Consider the following 7509-nt stretch of genomic DNA (forward strand, 5'->3'; position numbering starts at 1 on the left):
TATGTCTTAAAAAAGAATGGACTCCCTTTAAGACTGAAACTCAAAGGGAACACATGAGCAGCCATGTAAGCTTGCTGACAAGCACATTGGTCTATTGGTGAGTGAAAGAGGGGGAAAGGCAGCAATGAAGAAATAGGCTGAGTTCAACCACAGTCCATTGAATCCCATTGACCTGGAGATGAGAGAGAGAAGAGAAAGGGCTGATTGGTCCAAAGTGTGGTGAGACCTAGGGACACTTGAGTCCATGGACAAATACAGCCACAGAGGGCTAGAGCTGAGAGTGAAGCATCCAGCTGAGATGAAGTAAGGGGAGACACACAAAAACACCGAGATTTGCAGATAGTGCCCATTTGACCTAGCCACAATGGCTTCATAATCAGAACTTGACTAGAGGAAGCTTTAGATATATATATATGCCAATGAAAACCTTATAAATAGGAACATTGTTAAATATAATGTGGGGAAATGAGTCCTTCAACTGGGGAAGACCTGCCTTCTCAAAGTAGAGTCTACTTTAATGAAGTATACTTTATTTACTATGTGGCATGATACAAATTGAGAAAAAAATATAGCTGCAAACATCCATTAATAGTCAGAACATGGAATGTACCAAGCACAAATCCAGGAAAATTAGAACTTGTTAAATATTAAATAAAACACAAAGATCAAGATCCTAGGCATTCAGGAGCTGAAATTGATTGGTATTTGCCATTCGGAATCCACCAATCGTATATATGACCTATTGTGCTGGGAATGACAAATTGAAGAGGAACAGCGTTACATACAACATCAAAAAGTCCAAATATAATGTTGTCAATGATAGGATAATATCCATACACCTATAAGGAAGACCACATAATACAACTGTTATTTAAATTGATGCACCAACTACAAATGCCAAAAATAAAGAAATTAAAAATTACTGCCAATTTCTGCAGTCTCAAATTGATCAAACATATAATCAAGATACATTGGTATTTACTAATGCTTGGAATGTGAAAAATAGAAACAAAGAAGGACCATTGGTTGGAAAATATGACCTTAGTGAAAGAAATAACCCAGAGATCCATGACAGAATTTTGCAAGCCCCACAATTTATTCATTGCAAATACTTTTTTTCAACAATATAAACAGTCACTGTACATGTAGACAAGAAGCCTGGTTGGGTTGCTGACCTCAAGTTCAGCAGTTCCAACCCACCTGTTGCTTAGAGGGAGAAAGATGAGACTGTCTTAAAGAGTTACAATCTCAGAAATCCAGAGATTTCTGTCACAAGCAGTTCTACCATGTCCTGTAGGTTCACTGTGAGTCTGAATCGACTCGATGGCAGTGTTTTTGGTTTAGTTTTTATGAATCAACTCAACGGCAATGTTTCTGGTTTCGTTTTTATACATGTGGACCTCACTAGATGAAATAAACAAGAATCAAATCCACTACTGTGGAAAGAGATGGTGGAGAAGCTCAAGAACATCATCAAAACAAGGCTAAGGGCCAGCTACAGAACAGACTATCAATTGCTCATATGCAAACTCAACTTGAAGCTTAAGAACATTAAAGCAAGTCCACGAGAACCAAAATATGACTGTGGATTGTCCACCTGAATTTACAGACCATCTCAATAATAGATTTTATGCACTTAACAATAATGACCAAACAATAGACAAGTTGAGGGATGACATCAAGGGCATCACACATGAAGAAAACAAAAGGTCATTAAAAAAGAATGAAAGAGAAAAAAAATAAAAGAGACAGTAAAAAAAAAAGCTCAACTAGACGTCAGAGGAGACTCTGAAACTTGCTCTTGAATGTAGAGAAGCTAAAACAACTGGAAGAAATGAAGAAGTGAAAGAGCTGAACAGAAAATTTCAAAGAGAAGCTCAGGAAGACAAAATCATAATGAAATATACAAAGACCTGGAGTTAGAAAACCTAAAGTGAAGAACATCCTTTGCATTTCTCAAGTTGAAAGAACTGAAGAAAAAATTAAAGCTTCAACTTGTAACACTGAAGGATTTTATGATTCAAGATAATGTATGATGCTGGAAATATCATGAGAAGATGGAAAAAGAATACACAGAAACAGTGTGTCAAAAAGAAATGGTCAGTGTTGAAACACTTCAGAAGGTAACACATGATTAAGAACCAATGGTACTGAAGGAAGAAATCCAAGCTGCACTGAAGTCCAAGCTGCAAAAAGTAAGCTCCAAGAATTGACAGAATGCTAATTTACATGTTTCAACCAATGGATGCAAAGTTGGAAGCCCTCACTCATGTATGCCAAAAAGTATGGAAGACAGCTACCAGGTCAAACAACTGGAAGTGATCCCTATTCGTGCCCATTCCAAAGAAAGGTGATCCAGCGGAATGCAGACATTATCAAACAATAACATTACCATCACACACAAGTCAAGTTTTGCCGAAGATCATTCAAAAATGGTTGCAGCAGTACATCTACATCTGCCAGATTAGAAGAGGACATGGAACAAGGGATATCATTGCTAAAATTAGATGGATCTTGGCTGAAAGTAGATAATATCAGAATGATATTTACCTGTATTTTCTTGACTATACAAAGGTATTTCAACTGTGTGGGTCCTGACAAATTATGGATAACATTACAAAGCATGGGAATTCCAGAACACTCAATATGCTCATATACAACCTGTACATAGAGCAATAGGCAGTTGTTTAAACAGAACAAGGGGATACTACATGGCTTCAAATCAGGAAGGGTGTGCATCAGGGTCATATCTTTTAAACATACTTTTTTCAGTCTATATGCTGAACAAATAATCTGGAAGCTGAATGACATGAAGAAGAGTTCAGCATCAGGATTAGAGGGAGACTTGTTAACAACCTGCCACAAGCAGAACTGATATGACCTTGCTTGCTGAAAATGAAGAGGACGTAAAATAATTATGGATGGATATCATAGAACACCACCTTCAGTATACATTGTTGTTGTTAAGTGCCGTCGAGTCGGTTCCGACTCATAGCGACCCTGTACAGGGTTTCTGAGGGTGTAAATCCTTACGGGAGTAGAAAGCCTCATCTTTCTCCCGCAGAGCGGCTGGTAGTTTTGAACCGCTGACCTTAAGGTTCGCAGCCCAATTCGTAACCACTACGCTACCAGAGCTCCTTTCCATGAAGAAAACAAAAATCCTCCAAATGGAACCAATAAGCAGCATCATGATAAAGAAGGAAATAACTGAAGTTATCAAGGATCTTATTTCACTTGGATCTACAATTAGCATCATGGAAGCAGAAGTCAAGAAATCAAACAATGTATTGCATTGGGCAAATCTGTTGCAAAAGACCTCTTTAAAGTGTTCAAAAGCAAAGATGTCACTTAGAAGATTAAGGTTTACCTGATCCAAGTCCTGGTATTTTCAATTGCCTCCTATGCATAAGAAAGCTGAAAAAATAAGACCAAAAAACAACCATGTATGCCTTTGAATTATGGTGCTGTTGAAGAATATTAAATACACCATGTACTTACTGCGAGAAGAATGAACAAATCTGTCTTGGAAGAGGTACAGTCAGAATGCTGCTTTGAAAGGAAGAAAACAAGACGTCACTTTATGTACTTTGGACATGTTATCAGGAGGAATCCATTTCTTAGAGAAAGACATCATGCTTCATAAAGAAGAGAGCAATGAAAAAGAGGGAGACCCTCAACAAAATGGATTGAGAAAGTGGCTGCAACAATGGGCTGAAACATCGCAATGATCATGAGAATGGAGCAGAACCAGGCAGTGTTTCGCTCTGTTGTACGTTAGATAGGGTTGCTATGAGTCAGAACCGACTCCACAGCACCTAACAACAACATATGTCTGTGGGTAATTACTTAGGTAATAAATAACACATTATACTGTATAGTATATATAATCCATATACAGTAGATCATTGTAATTAAGTGCCATCGAGTTGGTTCTGACTCATAGAGACCTTGTTGTTGTTGATATGTGCCATGGAGTCAGTTTCAACTCATAGAGACCCTGTATAGGGTTTTCGAGGCTGTAAATCTTTACGGGAGCAGAAAGCCTCATCTTTCTCCCGTGGAACAGCTGGTAGTTTCAAACTGCTGACCTTGAGGTTCACAGTCCGATTCATAACCACTACGCTACCAGAGCTCCTTATACAGACCTTGTATAAGCTGTATAAGGTTTCTTAGGAGCAGCTGGTGAGTTTGAACACCAACCTTGTCATTCAAATTGACCTTGTGGTCCAGTGCTTTATCCCACAGTGCCACACCAGGGCTCTATATATAGTCGACAGACATATAGTATAAAATGCATTATAGACCCATATAAGAGAATCAAAAAGTGGGCTTTCTTTTCAGAAAATTTTTCTCTTTAATTAACATAAAGAAAATTCAAGATTCATTCTTGTGCTATTAAAATTATTCTTCCATTACTCCTTAGTATGTAAGTCACCACACTTCAGACTTAACATCTTAATTACAAGTTGATTGTTAAATGATAAAGCTTTTTGTAAAATGGTTTGTTCAACTGAAATCAAATGGAAGAACACACGTATTGGGAAACCAGCTGCAGCATTAGGTGCAATTCTTTCACCACAAGAAAAAATGTAAGGCAAAGGTCATGTGTTCTGCCACTGGAAGTTTGGTCATATCTCATTCCCAAGTGGCTATAATTCATTTGCACTTTTCTGTTGCATCTAACAGGGTTCATTTTATTCATTCATCAACATTTATTGAGGACGTTGGGTACAGACCTAAGAGTAAGACACAATATAAAAATAAGATTAAGAACATTGCAAAATAACATGCTAAAAACTATGCCAGAGATATGCTCACGTTCACACAGCAGTCAAAGAAAAGACCTCAGACTACAGAGAAAGTCAAAATATTACAACCATGATCACCCAGTGACCTCAGACTTGATAACAGAAGGCTTACAAAGCAAGAGTACATGTCATTCTAGTTCTACTTCATAAGTACAAGAAGCATCCTAAGATCTCACTGAACAAGTGGAAACCAGCTAGGCCCCAACAAGAAAAACCTGATCAGAATCATCTCAAACCGCCAGTGCCATCATGCCACATAAGAGCCCTTTGTAACACGGATGGGAGAACAAGTCTCCAAAAGGTTCCGTGGTTCAAGATTCCTAACCTACAGTGAAATCTGTGAGAGCTGTAAGTCAAAGGGACTGCATGTTTTTCTAAGTCTCACAGATGTGCCGCCTTCAACACCACTTTTCCGTCACTCTCTTATTATTTAACAGCAAACATTTGAGTTTTCCTTCTCTGATAAGATACCGCCTTTCCAACTTTCTTAAATCTTACTATACTATATAGTAAACCTTGGACTTCTGGTATGGCGCTGTCGGACCAGAACTGGACTTCAAACCATAAAGTTGGCAGTTCAAACCACCAGCTGCTCCTCAGAAACCCTATATAGTGTTGCTGAGTTGGAACCAACTCTGCAGCATTTAACAACACATAAAACCACACACAATCTGTGGTTAAGGGCTTAAGAGAACGTGAGCATTGTCATTCTTAATCATCACTTAAAACTCACTCCAATGGGGGAAGAGGGGGAGACCCCGTATTTACCCAGAATGAAGAATCTCCAAAGGAAAGTCAGAAAAAAAAATCTTTCAGAGATTTTATGCTTGCAAGGTTAGTATTTATCGTTTTACTCTTTTATCATTATCTGCTTCAAACTTCTGCATAAGATATTCAATGAAAAGAGTCCAGAAATAATGCTCCCATAAATAAATGGTCATCCTGGTCAATGCAATAATTGGATAACAGAAAATACAGGGCTTCTGTAGTTTTCATGCATATCCAACTTACATACAAAGTACTGTGTTGAATCAAATGTCAAAATTTCTTGGCTTCAAGGTTGGGAAACATCATCTTTGGGATTAAGACTCCACCCCAAAAGAACCAAATTAGTCATCCTACCTGTTACTGTCAAGTCAACTGGGCCTCATGGAAATCCATGTGTTATAGTGTACTACTGCTTCATAGGGTTTTCATGCACTTGGCTGCTAACCAAAAGGTTGGAGGTTCAAGTCCACCCAGCAGTACCTCATAAGAAAGGCCTGAGGATCAAGTTGCAAAAAATCAGCCACTGAAAACCCTGTGAAGCAGACTGTCAAGCTTTTCTTCTATGGGACCTATGTGTGGGTTTGAACTACCAATCTTTTGGTTCGCAGTCACTGGAGTTCTTAACTTTTGTTCCACCAGGGCTCCTACTGAATCACAAAGTCCCCAGTGAAGCTAGGAGCCAAGCAGAGCTAACAAAGTCTGTGTTTTAAAGGAGAGAGAAAGAAAAAAAAAAAATTTTCCTGAAATGGGAAAATCTGTTTCCCTTCTTTGTCTGCCACATGTCACCTGAAGTCTTTCACATACCCGTCAGAACGGGTCACAAAAAGGTGGGCTACTTTTTCAATAGTCAGTCCTCATGATTCATGGATTCTGTATTTGCAAACTTACCTACCGACTAAAATTTATTTCGGACCCCAAAATCAATACTCGTAATACGTTCAGTCATTTGTAGACATACACAAAACAACAAAAAATCTGAGTCACTGACACACACATTTGCAGGAGAGCTTAAATAAAGACTCTATCTTCAAACCAGGACACTTATAAGAATAAAAGAAAATGCTAACAAGTAACTTAAAATCCTATGATTTTCAAAATATATATTAATTATATCACCAGTTTTTTAAATTCCAAAAGGGTCACCATGGTGGACTTCATCTCTCATACTTTGGACATATTGTCAGGAGGGACCAGTCACTAGAGAAAGGAATCATGTTTGGTAAGGTGGAGGGTCAGAGAAAAAGAGGAAGGTGCAAATCCACCCCAGCGAGGTGGATTGGCAAAATGGCAGCATCAATGGGCTCAAGAGTGGCAACAATTGTGAGGTTGGCCCAGGACTGGGCAGTGTTTCATTCTGTTGTGCAAAGGGTCACTATGAGTCGGTTCCAACTCAATGGCATCTAACAACACTGGTGGACAGGTTTCAGCTGAGCTTCCAGATTAAGACAGGCTAGAAAGAAGGAGAGGCTAAACACTTCTGAATGGTTAGCCACTGAAAAACCTTATGAATGGCAGTAGAAAATTGTTCGAGATAGCGTAGGAAGAAGAAACTATTATCAATAGCACCAGAATATTGTTAGATGCAGTGCCAGAAGATGAACCCCTCAGGTTGGAAGGCACCAAAATATGGCTGGCGAAGAGCTACTTCCTAAAGAGTTGACCATAATGATTTGAATGTAGCAAAGCTTTGGGGGTCTTCATTTACTGAAAGGGCATAACTCAAAATGAGGAGAAAAGCAGCTTCAAACATCCATTAATAATCAGAACATGGAATGTACAAAGTATACGTCTAAGAAAATTGGAAGTTGTTGAAAGTGAAATGGGACACAAAAAGATTGATATCCCAGGCATTAATGAGCTGAAATGGACTGTTAGTGACCTTTTTGAATATGACAATCATACAGTTTTCTATGCCAGGAATCACAAATATGAG

The sequence above is a fragment of the Chrysochloris asiatica genome, unplaced genomic scaffold (genome assembly GCF_000296735.1).
Source record: "Chrysochloris asiatica unplaced genomic scaffold, ChrAsi1.0 scaffold00040, whole genome shotgun sequence".
Lineage (NCBI taxonomy): Eukaryota > Metazoa > Chordata > Mammalia > Afrosoricida > Chrysochloridae > Chrysochloris > Chrysochloris asiatica.